Genomic DNA, 21,907 nt, shown 5'->3' on the forward strand with positions numbered 1-21,907 from the left:
CTTGGAATGTCTTGAAATTGTACACAGTCATAGTCAAGCATGCCCTGAACAAGAATCCGTTGAATATATTTGCATATCTCTTGGAGAATATTTTTAATGAACTTTTGAAAATCAGGAAAGCGATCCATGCACTTGGACATTCCAAGTATGTTGGAATGTCTTGAAATTGTACTCAGTCATAGTCAACAACGCCCTGAACAAGAATCCATTGAAAATATTTGCATATCGCTTAAGGAATATTTTTAATGAATTTTTGAAAATCAGGAAAGCGATCCATGCACTTAGGCAGTGACTTAACTTTTTATTCAAAAAAGACCCCAAAAGTATCTTGGAATGTCTTGAAATTGTACACAGTCATAGTCAAGCATGCCCTGAACAAGAATCCGTTGAATATATTTGCATATCTCTTGAAGAATATTTTTAATGAACTTTTGAAAATCAGGAAAGCGATCCATGCACTTGGACATTCCAAGTATGTTGGAATGTCTTGAAATTGTACTCAGTCATAGTCAACGACACCCTGAACAAGAATCAATTGAAAATATTTGCATATCGCTTAAGGAATATTTTTAATGAATTTTTGAAAATCAGGAAAGCGATCCATGCACTTAGGCAGTGACTTAACTTTTTATTCAAAAAAGACCCCAAAAGTATCTTGGAATGTCTTGAAATTGTACACAGTCATAGTCAACCATGCCCTGAACAAGAATCCGTTGAATATATTTGCATATCTCTTGAAGAATATTTTTAATGAACTTTTGAAAATCAGGAAATTGATCCATGCACTTGGACATTCCAAGTATGTTGGAATGTCTTGAAATTGTACTCGGTCATAGTCAACGACGCCCTGAACAAGAATCCATTGAAAATATTTGCATATCTCTTAAGGAATATTTTTAATGAATTTTTGAAAATGATGAAAGTCTGTGCACTTAGGCAGTGACTTAACTTTTTATTCAAAAAAGACCCCAAAAGTATCTTGGAATGTCTTGAAATTGTACTCAGTCATAGTCAACGACGATCTGAACAAGAATCAATTGAAAATATTTGCATATCTCTTAAGGAATATTTTTAATGAATTTTTGAAAATGAGGAAAGTCTGTGCACTTAGGCAGTGACTTAACTTTTTATTCAAAAAAGACCCCAAAAGTATCTTGGAATGTCTTGAAATTGTACACAGTCATAGTCAAGCATGCCCTGAACAAGAATCCGTTGAATATATTTGCATATCTCTTGAAGAATATTTTTAATGAACTTTTGAAAATCAGGAAAGCGATCCATGTACTTGGACATTCAAAGTATGTTGGAATGTCTTGAAATTGTACTCGGTCATAGTCAACGACGCCCTGAACAAGAATCCGTTGAAAATATTTGCATATCGCTTAAGGAATATTTTTAATGAATTTTTGAAAATCAGGAAAGCGATCCATGCACTTAGGCAGTGACTTAACTTTTTCGTCAAAAAAGACCCCAAAAGTATCTTGGAATGTCTTGAAATTGTACACAGTCATAGTCAAGCATGCCCTGAACAAGAATCCGTTGAATATATTTGCATATCTCTTGAAGAATATTTTTAATGAATTTTTGAAAATCCGGAAAGTGATCCATGCACTTGGACTTTCCAAGTATGTTGGAATGTCTTGAAATTGTACTCGGTCATAGTCAACGACGCCCTGAACAAGAATCCATTGAAAATATTTGCATATCTCTTAAGGAATATTTTTAATGAATTTTTGAAAATGATGAAAGTCTGTGCACTTAGGCAGTGACTTAACTTTTTATTCAAAAAAGACCCCAAAGGTATCTTGGAATGTCTTGAAATTGTACACAGTCATAGACAAGCATGCCCTGAACAAGAATCCGTTGAATATATTTGCATATCTCTTGAAGAATATTTTTAATGAACTTTTGAAAATCAGGAAAGCGATCCATGCACTTGGACATTCCAAGTATGTTGGAATGTCTTGAAATTGTACTCAGTCATAGTCAACGACGCCCTGAACAAGAATCCGTTGAAAATATTTGCATATCGCTTAAGGAATATTTTTAATGAATTTTTGAAAATCAGGAAAGCCATCCATGCACTTAGGCAGTGACTTAACTTTTTTGTCAAAAAAGACCCCAAAAGTATCTTGGAATGTCTTGAAATTGTACACAGTCATAGTCAAACATGCCCTGAACAAGAATCCGTTGAATATATTTGCATATCTCTTGAAGAATATTTTTAATGAATTTTTGAAAATCCGAAAAGCGATCCATGCACTTGGACATTCCAAGTATGTTGGAATGTCTTGAAATTGTACTCAGTCATAGTCAACGACGCGCTGAACAAGAATCAATTGAAAATATTTGCATATCTCTTAAGGAATATTTTTAATGAATTTTTGAAAATGAGGAAAGTCTGTGCACTTAGGCAGTGACTTAACTTTTTATTCAAAAAAGACCCCAAAAGTATCTTGGAATGTCTTGAAATTGTACACAGTCATAGTCAAGCATGCCCTGAACAAGAATCCGTTGAATATATTTGCATATCTCTTGAAGAATCTTTTGAATGAACTTTTGAAAATCAGGAAAGCGATCCATGCACTTGGACATTCCAAGTATGTTGGAATGTCTTGAAATTGTACTCAGTCATAGTCAACGACGCCCTGAACAAGAATCCGTTGAAAATATTTGCATATCGCTTAAGGAATATTTTTAATGAATTTTTGAAAATCAGGAAAGCGATCCATGCACTTAGGCAGTGACTTAACTTTTTTGTCAAAAAAGACCCCAAAAGTATCTTGGAATGTCTTGAAATTGTACACAGTCATAGTCAAGCATGCCCTGAACAAGAATCCGTTGAATATATTTGCATATCTCTTGAAGAATATTTTTAATGAATTTTTGAAAATCCGAAAAGCGATCCATGCACTTGGACATTCCAAGTATGTTGGAATGTCTTGAAATTGTACTCAGTCATAGTCAACGACGCCCTGAACAAGAATCAATTGAAAATATTTGCATATCTCTTAAGGAATATTTTTTAATGAATTTTTGAAAATGAGGAAAGTCTGTGCACTTCGGCAGTGACTTAACTTTTTATTCAAAAAAGACCCCAAAAGTATCTTGGAATGTCTTGAAATTGTACACAGTCATAGTCAAGCATGCCCTGAACAAGAATCCGTTGAATATATTTGCATATCTCTTGAAGAATATTTTTAATGAACTTTTGAAAATCAGGAAAGCGATCCATGCACTTGGACATTCCAAGTATGTTGGAATGTCTTGAAATTGTACTCAGTCATAGTCAACGACGCCCTGAACAAGAATCCGTTGAAAATATTTGCATATCGTTTAAGGAATATTTTTAAAGAATTTCTGAAAATCAGGAAAGCGATCCATGCACTTAGGCAGTGACTTAACTTCTTATTCAAAAAAGACCCCAAAAGTATCTTGGAATGTCTTGAAATTGTACACAGTCATAGTCAAGCATGCCCTGAACAAGAATCCGTTGAATATATTTGCATATCTCTTGAAGAATATTTTTAATGAACTTTTGAAAATCAGGAAATTGATCCATGCACTTGGACATTCCAAGTATGTTGGAATGTCTTGAAATTGTACTCAGTCATAGTCAACGACGCCCTGAACAAGAATCCGTTGAAAATATTTGCATATCGTTTAAGGAATATTTTTAAAGAATTTCTGAAAATCAGGAAAGCGATCCATGCACTTAGGCAGTGACTTAACTTTTTCGTCAAAAAAGACCCCAAAAGTATCTTGGAATGTCTTGAAATTGTACACAGTCATAGTCAAGCATGCCCTGAACAAGAACCTGTTGAATATATTTGCATATCTCTTGAAGAATATTTTTAATGAATTTTTGAAAATCCGGAAAGCTATCCATGCACTTGGACATTCCAAGTAAGTTGGAATGTCTTGAAATTGTACTCAGTCATAGTCAACGACGCCCTGAACAAGAATCTATTGAAAATATTTGCATATCTCTTAAGGAATATTTTTAATGAATTTTTGAAAATGAGGAATGTCTGTGCACTTAGGCAGTGACTTAACTTTTTATTCAAAAAAGACCCCAAAAGTATCTTGGAATGTCTTGAAATTGTACACAGTCATAGTCAAGCATGCCCTGAACAAGAATCCGTTGAATATATTTGCATATATCTTGAAGAATATTTTTAATGAATTTTTGAAAATCCGAAAAGCGATCCATGCACTTGGACATTCCAAGTATGTTGGAATGTCTTGAAATTGTACTCAGTCATAGTCAACGACGCCCTGAACAAGAATCAATTGAAAATATTTGCATATCTCTTAAGGAATATTTTTAATGAATTTTTGAAAATTAGGAAAGCGATCCATGCACTTAGGCAGTGACTTAACTTTTGATGTTTTTGGTTTGTTTTTAAAGCATTAAAACTGCAGGAGTTCATCCATGTCGCCCAGTCGCTGGAAACAAACGTTTGGACACCATGGATCACACAGCAGGAAATAAGGTGAGACGGAGGAAACGATCCATTTGCCCTGATGCACTTAGTGACTTGACTTTTTTTTCAAAAAAGACCCCAAAAGTATCTTGGAATGTCTTGAAATTGTACACAGTCATAGTCAAGCATGCCCTGAACAAGAATCCGTTGAATATATTTGCATATCTCTTGAGGAATATTTTTAATGAATTTTTGAAAATCAGGAAAGCGATCCATGCACTTAGGCAGTGACTTAACTTTTGATGTTTTTGGGTTGTTTTTAAAGAATTAAAGCTGCAGGAGTTCATCCATGTCGTCCAGTCGCTGGAAACAAACGTTTGGACACTGTGGATCACACAGCAGGATATCAGGTGAGACGAAGGAAACGATTCATTTGCCCTGATGCACTTAGTGACTTGACTTTTTTTTCAAAAAAAACCCCAAAAGTAAATTGGAATGTCTTGAAATTGTACACAGTCATAGTCAAGCATGCCCTGAACAAGAATCCGTTGAATATATTTGCATATCTCTTGAAGAATATTTTTAATGAATTTTTGAAAATCCGGAAAGCGATCCATGCACTTGGACATTCCAAGTATGTTGGAATGTCTTGAAATTGTACTCAGTCATAGTCAACGACGCCCTGAACAAGAATCCGTTGAAAATATTTGCATATCGCTTAAGGAATATTTTTAATGAATTTTTGAAAATCAGGAAAGCAATCCATGCACTTAGGCAGTGACTTAACTTTTTTGTCAAAAAAGACCCCAAAAGTATCTTGGAATGTCTTGAAATTGTACACAGTCATAGTCAAGCATGCCCTGAACAAGAAACCGTTGAATATATTTGCATATCTCTTGAAGAATATTTTTAATTAATTTTTGAAAATCCGAAAAGCGATCCATGCACTTGGACATTCCAAGTATGTTGGAATGTCTTGAAATTGTACTCAGTCATAGTCAACAACGCCCTGAACAAGAATCCATTGAAAATATTTGCATATCGCTTAAGGAATATTTTTAATGAATTTTTGAAATCAGGAAAGCGATCCATGCACTTAGGCAGTGACTTAACTTTTTCGTCAAAAAAGACCCCAAAAGTATCTTGGAATGTCTTGAAATTGTACACAGTCATAGTCAAGCATGCCCTGAACAAGAATCCGTTGAATATATTTGCATATCTCTTGAAGAATATTTTTAATGAATTTTTGAAAATCCGGAAAGCGATCCATGCACTTGGACATTCCAAGTATGTTGGAATGTCTTGAAATTGTACTCGGTCATAGTCAACGACGCCCTGAACAAGAATCCATTGAAAATATTTGCATATCTCTTAAGGAATATTTTTAATGAATTTTTGGAAATGAGGAAAGTCTGTGCACTTAGGCAGTGACTTAACTTTTTATTCAAAAAAGACCCCAAAAGTATCTTGGAATGTCTTGAAATTGTACACAGTCATAGTCAAGCATGCCCTGAACAAGAATCCGTTGAATATATTTGCATATCTCTTGAAGAATATTTTTAATGAATTTTTGAAAATCCGGAAAGCGATCCATGCACTTGGATATTCCAAGTATGTTGGAATGTCTTGAAATTGTACTCAGTCATAGTCAACGACGCCCTGAACAAGAATCCGTTGAAAATATTTGCATATCGCTTAAGGAATATTTTTAATGAATTTTTGAAAATCAGGAAAGCAATCCATGCACTTAGGCAGTGACTTAACTTTTTTGTCAAAAAAGACCCCAAAAGTATCTTGGAATGTCTTGAAATTGTACACAGTCATAGTCAAGCATGCCCTGAACAAGAAACCGTTGAATATATTTGCATATCTCTTGAAGAATATTTTTAATGAATTTTTGAAAATCCGAAAAGCGATCCATGCACTTGGACATTCCAAGTATGTTGGAATGTCTTGAAATTGTACTCAGTCATAGTCAACGACGCCCTGAACAAGAATCAATTGAAAATATTTGCATATCTCTTAAGGAATATTTTTAATGAATTTTTGAAAATGAGGAAAGTCTGTGCACTTAGGCAGTGACTTAACTTTTTATTCAAAAAAGACCCCAAAAGTATCTTGGAATGTCTTGAAATTGTACACAGTCATAGTCAAGCATGCCCTGAACAAGAATCCGTTGAATATATTTGCATATCTCTTGAAGAATATTTTTAATGAACTTTTGAAAATCAGGAAAGCGATCCATGCACTTGGACATTCCAAGTATGTTGGAATGTCTTGAAATTGTACTCAGTCATAATCAACAACGCCCTGAACAAGAATCCGTTGAAAATATTTGCATATCGCTTAAGGAATATTTTTAATGAATTTTTGAAAATCAGGAAAGCGATCCATGCACTTAGGCAGTGACTTAACTTTTTCGTCAAAAAAGACCCCAAAAGTATCTTGGAATGTCTTGAAACCGACACAGTCATAGTCAAGCATGCCCTGAACAAGAATCCGTTGAATATATTTGCATATCTCTTGAAGAATATTTTTAATGAACTTTTGAAAATCAGGAAAGCGATCCATGCACTTGGACATTCCAAGTATGTTGGAATGTCTTGAAATTGTACTCAGTCATAGTCAACGACGCCCTGAACAAGAATCCGTTGAAAATATTTGCATATCGCTTAAGGAATATTTTTAATGAATTTTTGAAAATCAGGAAAGCCATCCATGCACTGAGGCAGTGACTTAACTTTTTTGTCAAAAAAGACCCCAAAAGTATCTTGGAATGTCTTGAAATTGTACACAGTCATAGTCAAGCATGCCCTGAACAAGAATCCGTTGAATATATTTGCATATCTCTTGAAGAATATTTTTAATGAATTTTTGAAAATCCGAAAAGCGATCCATGCACTTGGACATTCCAAGTATGTTGGAATGTCTTGAAATTGTACTCAGTCATAGTCAACGACGCCCTGAACAAGAATCAATTGAAAATATTTGCATATCTCTTAAGGAATATTTTTAATGAATTTTTGAAAATGAGGAAAGTCTGTGCACTTAGGCAGTGACTTAACTTTTTATTCAAAAAAGACCCCAAAAGTATCTTGGAATGTCTTGAAATTGTACACAGTCATAGTCAAGCATGCCCTGAACAAGAATCCGTTGAATATATTTGCATATCTCTTGAAGAATCTTTTTAATGAACTTTTGAAAATCAGGAAAGCGATCCATGCACTTGGACATTCCAAGTATGTTGGAATGTCTTGAAATTGTACTCAGTCATAGTCAACGACGCCCTGAACAAGAATCCGTTGAAAATATTTGCATATCGCTTAAGGAATATTTTTAATGAATTTTTGAAAATCAGGAAAGCGATCCATGCACTTAGGCAGTGACTTAACTTTTTTGTCAAAAAAGACCCCAAAAGTATCTTGGAATGTCTTGAAATTGTACACAGTCATAGTCAAGCATGCCCTGAACAAGAATCCGTTGAATATATTTGCATATCTCTTGAAGAATATTTTTAATGAATTTTTGAAAATCCGAAAAGCGATCCATGCACTTGGACATTCCAAGTATGTTGGAATGTCTTGAAATTGTACTCAGTCATAGTCAACGACGCCCTGAACAAGAATCAATTGAAAATATTTGCATATCTCTTAAGGAATATTTTAAATGAATTTTTGAAAATGAGGAAAGTCTGTGCACTTCGGCAGTGACTTAACTTTTTATTCAAAAAAGACCCCAAAAGTATCTTGGAATGTCTTGAAATTGTACACAGTCATAGTCAAGCATGCCCTGAACAAGAATCCGTTGAATATATTTGCATATCTCTTGAAGAATATTTTTAATGAACTTTTGAAAATCAGGAAAGCGATCCATGCACTTGGACATTCCAAGTATGTTGGAATGTCTTGAAATTGTACACAGTCATAGTCAACGACGTCCTGAACAAGAATCCGTTGAAAATATTTGCATATCGTTTAAGGAATATTTTTAAAGAATTTCTGAAAATCAGGAAAGCGATCCATGCACTTAGGCAGTGACTTAACTTTTTATTCAAAAAAGACCCCAAAAGTATCTTGGAATGTCTTGAAATTGTACACAGTCATAGTCAAGCATGCCCTGAACAAGAATCCGTTGAATATATTTGCATATCTCTTGAAGAATATTTTTAATGAACTTTTGAAAATCAGGAAATTGATCCATGCACTTGGACATTCCAAGTATGTTGGAATGTCTTGAAATTGTACTCAGTCATAGTCAACGACGCCCTGAACAAGAATCCGTTGAAAATATTTGCATATCGTTTAAGGAATATTTTTAAAGAATTTCTGAAAATCAGGAAAGCGATCCATGCACTTAGGCAGTGACTTAACTTTTTCGTCAAAAAAGACCCCAAAAGTATCTTGGAATGTCTTGAAATTGTACACAGTCATAGTCAAGCATGCCCTGAACAAGAACCTGTTGAATATATTTGCATATCTCTTGAAGAATATTTTGAATGAATTTTTGAAAATCCGGAAAGCTATCCATGCACTTGGACATTCCAAGTAAGTTGGAATGTCTTGAAATTGTACTCAGTCATAGTCAACGACGCCCTGAACAAGAACCTATTGAAAATATTTGCATATCTCTTAAGGAATATTTTTAATGAATTTTTGAAAATGAGGAATTTCTGTGCACTTAGGCAGTGACTTAACTTTTTATTCAAAAAAGACCCCAAAAGTATCTTGGAATGTCTTGAAATTGTACACAGTCATAGTCAAGCATGCCCTGAACAAGAATCCGTTGAATATATTTGCATATCTCTTGAAGAATATTTTTAATGAATTTTTGAAAATCCGAAAAGCGATCCATGCACTTGGACATTCCAAGTATGTTGGAATGTCTTGAAATTGTACTCAGTCATAGTCAACGACGCCCTGAACAAGAATCAATTGAAAATATTTGCATATCTCTTAAGGAATATATTTAATGAATATTTGAAAATTAGGAAAGCGATCCATGCACTTAGGCAGTGACTTAACTTTTGATGTTTTTGGTTTGTTTTTAAAGCATTAAAGCTGCAGGAGTTCATCCATGTCGCCCAGTCGCTGGAAACAAACGTTTGGACACCATGGATCACACAGCAGGAAATAAGGTGAGACGGAGGAAACGATCCATTTGCCCTGATGCACTTAGTGACTTGTCTTTTTTTTCAAAAAAGACCCCAAAAGTATCTTGGAATGTCTTGAAATTGTACACAGTCATAGTCAAGCATGCCCTGAACAAGAATCCGTTGAATATATTTGCATATCTCTTGAGGAATATTTTTAATGAATTTTTGAAAATCAGGAAAGCGATCCATGCACTTAGGCAGTGACTTAACTTTTGATGTTTTTGGGTTGTTTTTAAATAATTAAAGCTGCAGGAGTTCATCCATGTCGTCCAGTCGCTGGAAACAAACGTTTGGACACCGTGGATCACACAGCAGGATATCAGGTGAGACGAAGGAAACGATCCATTTGCCCTGATGCACTTAGTGACTTGACTTTTTTTTCAAAAAAAAACCCAAAAGTAAATTGGAATGTCTTGAAATTGTACACAGTCATAGTCAAGCATGCCCTGAACAAGAATCTGTTGAATATATTTGCATATCTCTTGAAGAATATTTTTAATGAATTTTTGAAAATCCGGAAAGCGATCCATGCACTTGGACATTCCAAGTATGTTGGAATGTCTTGAAATTGTACTCAGTCATAGTCAACGACGCCCTGAACGAGAATCCGTTGAAAATATTTGCATATCGCTTAAGGAATATTTTTAATGAATTTTTGAAAATCAGGAAAGCGATCCATGCACTTAGGCAGTGACTTAACTTTTTCGTCAAAAAAGACCCCAAAAGTATCTTGGAATGTCTTGAAATTGTACACAGTCATAGTCAAGCATGCCCTGAACAAGAATCCGTTGAATATATTTGCATATCTCTTGAAGAATATTTTTATTGAATTTTTGAAAATCCGGAAAGCGATCCATGCACTTGGACATTCCAAGTATGTTGGAATGTCTTGAAATTGTACTCAGTCATAGTCAACGACGCCCTGAACAAGAATCCGTTGAAAATATTTGCATATCGCTTAAGGAATATTTTTAATGAATTTTTGAAAATCAGGAAAGCAATCCATGCACTTAGGCAGTGACTTAACTTTTTTGTCAAAATAGACCCCAAAAGTATCTTGGAATGTCTTGAAATTGTACACAGTCATAGTCAAGCATGCCCTGAACAAGAAACCGTTGAATATATTTGCATATCTCTTGAAGAATATTTTTAATTAATTTTTGAAAATCCGAAAAGCGATCCATGCACTTGGACATTCCAAGTATGTTGGAATGTCTTGAAATTGTACTCGGTCATAGTCAACGACGCCCTGAACAAGAATCCATTGAAAATATTTGCATATCTCTTAAGGAATATTTTTAATGAATTTTTGGAAATGAGGAAAGTCTGTGCACTTAGGCAGTGACTTAACTTTTTATTCAAAAAAGACCCCAAAAGTATCTTGGAATGTCTTGAAATTGTACACAGTCATAGTCAAGCATGCCCTGAACAAGAATCCGTTGAATATATTTGCATATCTCTTGAAGAATATTTTTAATGAATTTTTGAAAATCCGGAAAGCGATCCATGCACTTGGATATTCCAAGTATGTTGGAATGTCTTGAAATTGTACTCAGTCATAGTCAACGACGCCCTGAACAAGAATCCGTTGAAAATATTTGCATATCGCTTAAGGAATATTTTTAATGAATTTTTGAAAATCAGGAAAGCAATCCATGCACTTAGGCAGTGACTTAACTTTTTTGTCAAAAAAGACCCCAAAAGTATCTTGGAATGTCTTGAAATTGTACACAGTCATAGTCAAGCATGCCCTGAACAAGAAACCGTTGAATATATTTGCATATCTCTTGAAGAATATTTTTAATGAATTTTTGAAAATCCGAAAAGCGATCCATGCACTTGGACATTCCAAGTATGTTGGAATGTCTTGAAATTGTACTCAGTCATAGTCAACGACGCCCTGAACAAGAATCAATTGAAAATATTTGCATATCTCTTAAGGAATATTTTTAATGAATTTTTGAAAATGAGGAAAGTCTGTGCACTTAGGCAGTGACTTAACTTTTTATTCAAAAAAGACCCCAAAAGTATCTTGGAATGTCTTGAAATTGTACACAGTCATAGTCAAGCATGCCCTGAACAAGAATCCGTTGAATATATTTGCATATCTCTTGAAGAATATTTTTAATGAACTTTTGAAAATCAGGAAAGCGATCCATGTACTTGGACATTCAAAGTATGTTGGAATGTCTTGAAATTGTACTCGGTCATAGTCAACGACGCCCTGAACAAGAATCCGTTGAAAATATTTGCATATCTCTTGAAGAATATTTTTAGTGAATTTTTGAAAATGAGGAAAGTCTGTGCACTTCGGCAGTGACTTAACTTTTTATTCAAAAAAGACCCCAAAAGTATCTTGGAATGTCTTGAAATTGTACACAGTCATAGTCAAGCATGCCCTGAACAAGAATCCGTTGAATATATTTGCATATCTCTTGAAGAATATTTTTAATGAACTTTTGAAAATCAGGAAAGCGATCCATGCACTTGGACATTCCAAGTATGTTGGAATGTCTTGAAATTGTACTCAGTCATAGTCAACGACGTCCTGAACAAGAATCCGTTGAAAATATTTGCATATCGTTTAAGGAATATTTTTAAAGAATTTCTGAAAATCAGGAAAGCGATCCATGCACTAAGGCAGTGACTTAACTTTTTATTCAAAAAAGACCCCAAAAGTATCTTGGAATGTCTTGAAATTGTACACAGTCATAGTCAAGCATGCCCTGAACAAGAATCCGTTGAATATATTTGCATATCTCTTGAAGAATATTTTTAATGAACTTTTGAAAATCAGGAAATTGATCCATGCACTTGGACATTCCAAGTATGTTGGAATGTCTTGAAATTGTACTCAGTCATAGTCAACGACGCCCTGAACAAGAATCCGTTGAAAATATTTGCATATCGTTTAAGGAATATTTTTAAAGAATTTCTGAAAATCAGGAAAGCGATCCATGCACTTAGGCAGTGACTTAATTTTTTCGTCAAAAAAGACCCCAAAAGTATCTTGGAATGTCTTGAAATTGTACACAGTCATAGTCAAGCATGCCCTGAACAAGAACCTGTTGAATATATTTGCATATCTCTTGAAGAATATTTTGAATGAATTTTTGAAAATCCGGAAAGCTATCCATGCACTTGGACATTCCAAGTAAGTTGGAATGTCTTGAAATTGTACTCAGTCATAGTCAACGACGCCCTGAACAAGAACCTATTGAAAATATTTGCATATCTCTTAAGGAATATTTTTAATGAATTTTTGAAAATGAGGAATTTCTGTGCACTTAGGCAGTGACTTAACTTTTTATTCAAAAAAGACCCCAAAAGTATCTTGGAATGTCTTGAAATTGTACACAGTCATAGTCAAGCATGCCCTGAACAAGAATCCGTTGAATATATTTGCATATCTCTTGAAGAATATTTTTAATGAATTTTTGAAAATCCGAAAAGCGATCCATGCACTTGGACATTCCAAGTATGTTGGAATGTCTTGAAATTGTACTCAGTCATAGTCAACGACGCCCTGAACAAGAATCAATTGAAAATATTTGCATATCTCTTAAGGAATATATTTAATGAATATTTGAAAATTAGGAAAGCGATCCATGCACTTAGGCAGTGACTTAACTTTTGATGTTTTTGGTTTGTTTTTAAAGCATTAAAGCTGCAGGAGTTCATCCATGTCGCCCAGTCGCTGGAAACAAACGTTTGGACACCATGGATCACACAGCAGGAAATAAGGTGAGACGGAGGAAACGATCCATTTGCCCTGATGCACTTAGTGACTTGACTTTTTTTTCAAAAAAGACCCCAAAAGTATCTTGGAATGTCTTGAAATTGTACACAGTCATAGTCAAGCATGCCCTGAACAAGAATCCGTTGAATATATTTGCATATCTCTTGAGGAATATTTTTAATGAATTTTTGAAAATCAGGAAAGCGATCCATGCACTTAGGCAGTGACTTAACTTTTGATGTTTTTGGGTTGTTTTTAAATAATTAAAGCTGCAGGAGTTCATCCATGTCGTCCAGTCGCTGGAAACAAACGTTTGGACACCGTGGATCACACAGCAGGATATCAGGTGAGACGAAGGAAACGATCCATTTGCCCTGATGCACTTAGTGACTTGACTTTTTTTTCAAAAAAAAACCCAAAAGTAAATTGGAATGTCTTGAAATTGTACACAGTCATAGTCAAGCATGCCCTGAACAAGAATCCGTTGAATATATTTGCATATCTCTTGAAGAATATTTTTAATGAACTTTTGAAAATCAGGAAAGCGATCCATGCACTTGGACATTCCAAGTATGTTGGAATGTCTTGAAATTGTACTCAGTCATAGTCAACAACGCCCTGAACAAGAATCCGTTGAAAATATTTGCATATCGCTTAAGGAATATTTTTAATGAATTTTTGAAAATCAGGAAAGCGATCCATGCACTTAGGCAGTGACTTAACTTTTTCGTCAAAAAAGACCCCAAAAGTATCTTGGAATGTCTTGAAATTGTACACAGTCATAGTCAAGCATGCCCTGAACAAGAATCCGTTGAATATATTTGCATATCTCTTGAAGAATATTTTTAATGAACTTTTGAAAATCAGGAAAGCGATCCATGTACTTGGACATTCAAAGTATGTTGGAATGTCTTGAAATTGTACTCGGTCATAGTCAACGACGCCCTGAACAAGAATCCGTTGAAAATATTTGCATATCGCTTAAGGAATATTTTTAATGAATTTTTGAAAATCAGGAAAGCCATCCATGCACTTAGGCAGTGACTTAACTTTTTCGTCAAAAAAGACCCCAAAAGTATCTTGGAATGTCTTGAAATTGTACACAGTCATAGTCAAGCATGCCCTGAACAAGAATCCGTTGAATATATTTGCATATCTCTTGAAGAATATTTTTAATGAACTTTTGAAAATCAGGAAAGCGATCCATGCACTTGGACATTCCAAGTATGTTGGAATGTCTTGAAATTGTACTCAGTCATAGTCAACGACGCCCTGAACAAGAATCCGTTGAAAATATTTGCATATCGCTTAAGGAATATTTTTAATGAATTTTTGAAAATCAGGAAAGCGATCCATGCACTTAGGCAGTGACTTAATTTTTTCGTCAAAAAAGACCCCAAAAGTATCTTGGAATGTCTTGAAATTGTACACAGTCATAGTCAAGCATGCCCTGAACAAGAATCCGTTGAATATATTTGCATATCTCTTGAAGAATATTTTTAATGAATTTTTGAAAATCCGAAAAGCACCATGCACTTGGACATTCCAAGTATGTTGGAATGTCTTGAAATTGTACTCAGTCATAGTCAACGACGCTCTGAACAAGAATCAATTGAAAATATTTGCATATCTCTTAAGGAATATTTTTAATGAATTTTTGAAAATGAGGAAAGTCTGTGCACTTAGGCAGTGACTTAACTTTTTATTCAAAAAAGACCCCAAAAGTATCTTGGAATGTCTTGAAATTGTACACAGTCATAGTCAAGCATGCCCTGAACAAGAATCCGTTGAATATATTTGCATATCTCTTGAAGAATATTTTTAATGAATTTTTGAAAATCCGGAAAGCGATCCATGCACTTGGACATTCCAAGTATGTTGGAATGTCTTGAAATTGTACTCAGTCATAGTCAACGACGCCCTGAACAAGAATCAATTGAAAATATTTGCATATCTCTTAAGGAATATTTTTAATGAATTTTTGAAAATGAGGAAAGTCTGTGCACTTAGGCAGTGACTTAACTTTTTATTCAAAAAAGACCCCAAAATTATCTTGGAATGTCTTGAAATTGTACACAGTCATAGTCAAGCATGCCCTGAACAAGAATCCGTTGAATATATTTGCATATCTCTTGAAGAATATTTTTAATGAACTTTTGAAAATCAGGAAAGCGATCCATGCACTTGGACATTCCAAGTATGTTGGAATGTCTTGAAATTGTACTCAGTCATAGTCAACGACGCCCTGAACAAGAATCCGTTGAAAATATTTGCATATCGTTTAAGGAATATTTTTAAAGAATTTCTGAAAATCAGGAAAGCGATCCATGCACTTAGGCAGTGACTTAACTTTTTCGTCAAAAAAGACCCCAAAAGTATCTTGGAATGTCTTGAAATTGTACACAGTCATAGTCAAGCATGCCCTGAACAAGAATCCGTTGAATATATTTGCATATCTCTTGAAGAATATTTTTAATGAACTTTTGAAAATCAGGAAAGCGATCCATGCACTTGGACATTCCAAGTATGTTGGAATGTCTTGAAATTGTACTCAGTCATAGTCAACGACGCCCTGAACAAGAATCCGTTGAAAATATTTGCATATCGTTTAAGGAATATTTTTAAAGAATTTCTGAAAATCAGGAAAGCGATCCATGCACTTAGGCAGTGACTAAACTTTTTTGTCAAAAAAAACCCCAAAAGTATCTTGGAATGTCTTGAAATTGTACACAGTCATAGTCAAGCATGCCCTGAACAAGAATATGTTGAATATATTTGCATATCTCTTGAAGAATATTTTTAATTAATTTTTGAAAATCCGAAAAGCGATCCATGCACTTGGACATTCCAAGTATGTTGGAATGTCTTGAAATTGTACTCAGTCATAGTCAACGACGCCCTGAACAAGAATCCATTGAAAATATTTGCATATCTCTTAAGGAATATTTTTAATGAATTTTTGAAAATGAGGAATTTCTGTGCACTTAGGCAGTGACTTAACTTTTTATTCAAAAAAGACCCCAAAAGTATCTTGGAATGTCTTGAAATTGTACACAGTCATAGTCAAGCATGCCCTGAACAAGAATCCGTTGAATATATTTGCATATCTCTTGAAGAATATTTTTAATGAACTTTTGAAAATCAGGAAAGCGATCCATGTACTTGGACATTCAAAGTATGTTGGAATGTCTTGAAATTGTACTCAGTCATAGTCAACGACGCCCTGAACAAGAATCCGTTGAAAATATTTGCATATCGCTTAAGGAATATTTTTAATGAATTTTTGAAAATCAGGAAAGCGATCCATGCACTTAGGCAGTGACTTAACTTTTTATTCAAAAAAGACCCCAAAAGTATCTTGGAATGTCTTGAAATTGTACACAGTCATAGTCAAGCATGCCCTGAACAAGAATCCGTTGAATATATTTGCATATCTCTTGAAGAATATTTTTAATGAACTTTTGAAAATCAGGAAAGCGATCCATGCACTTGGACATTCCAAGTATGTTGGAATGTCTTGAAATTGTACTCAGTCATAGTCAACGACGCCCTGAACAAGAATCCGTTGAAAATATTTGCATATCGCTTAAGGAATATTTTTAATGAATTTTTGAAAATCAGGAAAGCGATCCATGCACTTAGGCAGTGACTTAACTTTTTTGTCAAAAAAGACCCCAAAAGTATCTTGGAATGTCTTGAAATTGTACACAGTCATAGTCAAGCATGCCCTGAACAAGAATCCGTTGAATATATTTGCATATCTCTTGAAGAATATTTTTAATGAATTTTTGAAAATCCGAAAAGCGATCCATGCACTTGGACATTCCAAGTATGTTGGAATGTCTTGAAATTGTACTCAGTCATAGTCAACGATGCTCTGAACAAGAATCAATTGAAAATATTTGCATATCTCTTAAGGAATATTTTTAATGAATTTTTGAAAATGAGGAAAGTCTGTGCACTTAGGCAGTGACTTAACTTTTTATTCAAAAAAGACCCCAAAGGTATCTTGGAATGTCTTGAAATTGTACACAGTCATAGTCAAGCATGCCCTGAACAAGAATCCGTTGAATATATTTGCATATCTCTTGAAGAATATTTTTAATGAACTTTTGAAAATCAGGAAAGCGATCCATGCACTTGGACATTCCAAGTATGTTGGAATGTCTTGAAATTGTACTCAGTCATAGTCAACGACGCCCTGAACAAGAATCCGTTGAAAATATTTGCATATCGTTTAAGGAATATTTTTAAAGAATTTCTGAAAATCAGGAAAGCGATCCATGCACTTAGGCAGTGACTAAACTTTTTTGTCAAAAAAGACCCCAAAAGTATCTTGGAATGTCTTGAAATTGTACACAGTCATAGTCAAGCATGCCCTGAACAAGAATATGTTGAATATATTTGCATATCTCTTGAAGAATATTTTTAATGAATTTTTGAAAATCCGAAAAGCGATCCATGCACTTGGACATTCCAAGTATGTTGGAATGTCTTGAAATTGTACTCAGTCATAGTCAACGACGCCCTGAACAAGAATCAATTGAAAATATTTGCATATCTCTTAAGGAATATTTTTAATGAATTTTTGAAAATGAGGAAAGTCTGTGCACTTAGGCAGTGACTTAACTTTTTATTCAAAAAAGACCCCAAAAGTATCTTGGAATGTCTTGAAATTGTACACAGTCATAGTCAAGCATGCCCTGAACAAGAATCCGTTGAATATATTTGCATATCTCTTGAAGAATATTTTTAATGACCTTTTGAAAATCAGGAAAGCGATCCATGCACTTGGACATTCCAAGTATGTTGGAATGTCTTGAAATTGTACTCAGTCATAGTCAACGACGCCCTGAACAAGAATCCGTTGAAAATATTTGCATATCGTTTAAGGAATATTTTTAAAGAATTTCTGAAAATCAGGAAAGCGATCCATGCACTTAGGCAGTGACTTAACTTTTTCGTCAAAAAAGACCCCAAAAGTATCTTGGAATGTCTTGAAATTGTACACAGTCATAGTCAAGAATGCCCTGAACAAGAATCCGTTGAATATATTTGCATATCTCTTGAAGAATATTTTTAATGAATTTTTGAAAATCCGGAAAGCGATCCATGCACTTGGACATTCCAAGTATGTTGGAATGTCTTGAAATTGTACTCGGTCATAGTCAACGACGCCCTGAACAAGAATCCATTGAAAATATTTGCATATCTCTTAAGGAATATTTTTAATGAATTTTTGAAAATGATGAAAGTCTGTGCACTTAGGCAGTGACTTAACTTTTTATTCAAAAAAGACCCCAAAGGTATCTTGGAATGTCTTGAAATTGTACACAGTCATAGTCAAGCATGCCCTGAACAAGAATCCGTTGAATATATTTGCATATCTCTTGAAGAATATTTTTAATGAACTTTTGAAAATCAGGAAAGCGATCCATGCACTTGGACATTCCAAGTATTTTGGAATGCCTTGAAATTGTACTCAGTCATAGTCAACGAAGCCCTGAACAAGAATCCGTTGAAAATATTTGCATATCGCTTAAGGAATATTTTTAATGAATTTTTGAAAATCAGGAAAGCGATCCATGCACTTAGGCAGTGACTTAACTTTTTATTCAAAAAAGACCCCAAAAGTATCTTGGAATGTCTTGAAATTGTACACAGTCATAGTCAAGCATGCCCTGAACAAGAATCCGTTGAATATATTTGCATATCTCTTGAAGAATATTTTAAATGAATTTTTGAAAATCCGAAAAGCGATCCATGCACTTGGACATTCCAAGTATGTTGGAATGTCTTGAAATTGTACTCAGTCATAGTCAACGATGCTCTGAACAAGAATCAATTGAAAATATTTGCATATCTCTTAAGGAATATTTTTAATGAATTTTTGAAAATGAGGAAAGTCTGTGCACTTAGGCAGTGACTTAACTTTTTATTCAAAAAAGACCCCAAAGGTATCTTGGAATGTCTTGAAATTGTACACAGTCATAGTCAAGCATGCCCTGAACAAGAATCCGTTGAATATATTTGCATATCTCTTGAAGAATATTTTTAATGAACTTTTGAAAATCAGGAAAGCGATCCATGCACTTGGACATTCCAAGTATGTTGGAATGTCTTGAAATTGTACTCAGTCATAGTCAACGACGCCCTGAACAAGAATCCGTTGAAAATATTTGCATATCGTTTAAGGAATATTTTTAAAGAATTTCTGAAAATCAGGAAAGCGATCCATGCACTTAGGCAGTGACTAAACTTTTTTGTCAAAAAAGACCCCAAAAGTATCTTGGAATGTCTTGAAATTGTACACAGTCATAGTCAAGCATGCCCTGAACAAGAATATGTTGAATATATTTGCATATCTCTTGAAGAATATTTTTAATGAATTTTTGAAAATCCGAAAAGCGATCCATGCACTTGGACATTCCAAGTATGTTGGAATGTCTTGAAATTGTACTCAGTCATAGTCAACGACGCCCTGAACAAGAATCAATTGAAAATATTTGCATATCTCTTAAGGAATATTTTTAATGAATTTTTGAAAATGAGGAAAGTCTGTGCACTTAGGCAGTGACTTAACTTTTTATTCAAAAAAGACCCCAAAAGTATCTTGGAATGTCTTGAAATTGTACACAGTCATAGTCAAGCATGCCCTGAACAAGAATCCGTTGAATATATTTGCATATCTCTTGAAGAATATTTTTAATGAACTTTTGAAAATCAGGAAAGCGATCCATGCACTTGGACATTCCAAGTATGTTGGAATGTCTTGAAATTGTACTCAGTCATAGTCAACGACGCCCTGAACAAGAATCCGTTGAAAATATTTGCATATCGTTTAAGGAATATTTTTAAAGAATTTCTGAAAATCAGGAAAGCGATCCATGCACTTAGGCAGTGACTTAACTTTTTCGTCAAAAAAGACCCCAAAAGTATCTTGGAATGTCTTGAAATTGTACACAGTCATAGTCAAGCATGCCCTGAACAAGAATCCGTTGAATATATTTGCATATCTCTTGAAGAATATTTTTAATGAATTTTTGAAAATCCGGAAAGCGATCCATGCACTTGGGCAGTGACTTAACTTTTTATTCAAAAAAGACCCCAAAGGTATCTTGGAATGTCTTGAAATTGTACACAGTCATAGTCAAGCATGCCCTGAACAAGAATCCGTTGAATATATTTGCATATCTCTTGAAGAATATTTTTAATGAACTTTTGAAAATCAGGAAAGCGATCCATGTACTTGGACATTCAAAGTATGTTGGAATGTCTTGAAATTGTACTCGGTCATAGTCAACGACGCCCTGAACAAGAATCCGTTGAAAATATTTGCATGTCGCTTAAGGAATATTTTTAATGAATTTTTGAAAATCAGGAAAGCGATCCATGCACTTAGGCAGTGACTTAACTTTTTCGTCAAAAAAGACCCCAAAAGTATCTTGGAATGTCTTGAAATTGTACACAGTCATAGTCAAGCATGCCCTGAACAAGAATCCGTTGAATATATTTGCATATCTCTTGAAGAATATTTTTAATGAATTTTTGAAAATCCGGAAAGCGATCCATGCACTTGGACATTCCAAGTATGTTGGAATGTCTTGAAATTGTACTCGGTCATAGTCAACGACGCCCTGAACAAGAATCCATTGAAAATATTTGCATATCTCTTAAGGAATATTTTTAATGAATTTTTGAAAATGATGAAAGTCTGTGCACTTAGGCAGTGACTTAACTTTTTATTCAAAAAAGACCCCAAAAGTATCTTGGAATGTCTTGAAATTGTACACAGTCATAGTCAAGCATGCCCTGAACAAGAATCCGTTGAATATATTTGCATATCTCTTGAAGAATATTTTTAATGAACTTTTGAAAATCAGGAAAGCGATCCATGCACTTGGACACTCCAAGTATGTTGGAATGTCTTGAAATTGTACTCAGTCATAGTCAACGACGCCCTGAACAAGAATCCGTTGAAAATATTTGCATATCGTTTAAGGAATATTTTTAAAGAATTTCTGAAAATCAGGAAAGCGATCCATGCACTTAGGCAGTGACTAAACTTTTTTGTCAAAAAAGACCCCAAAAGTATCTTGGAATGTCTTGAAATTGTACACAGTCATAGTCAAGCATGCCCTGAACAAGAATATGTTGAATATATTTGCATATCTCTTGAAGAATATTTTTAATGAATTTTTGAAAATCCGAAAAGCGATCCATGCACTTGGACATTCCAAGTATGTTGGAATGTCTTGAAATTGTACTCAGTCATAGTCAACGACGCCCTGAACAAGAATCAATTGAAAATATTTGCATATCTCTTAAGGAATATTTTTAATGAATTTTTGAAAATGAGGAAAGTCTGTGCACTTAGGCAGTGACTTAACTTTTTATTCAAAAAAGACCCCAAAAGTATCTTGGAATGTCTTGAAATTGTACACAGTCATAGTCAAGCATGCCCTGAACAAGAATCCGTTGAATATATTTGCATATCTCTTGAAGAATATTTTTAATGAACTTTTGAAAATCAGGAAAGCGATCCATGCACTTGGACATTCCAAGTATGTTGGAATGTTTTGAAATTGT

The sequence above is a fragment of the Microchirus variegatus genome (genome assembly GCF_963457635.1).
Source record: "Microchirus variegatus genome assembly, chromosome: 15".
Taxonomy (NCBI): Eukaryota; Metazoa; Chordata; class Actinopteri; order Pleuronectiformes; family Soleidae; genus Microchirus; species Microchirus variegatus.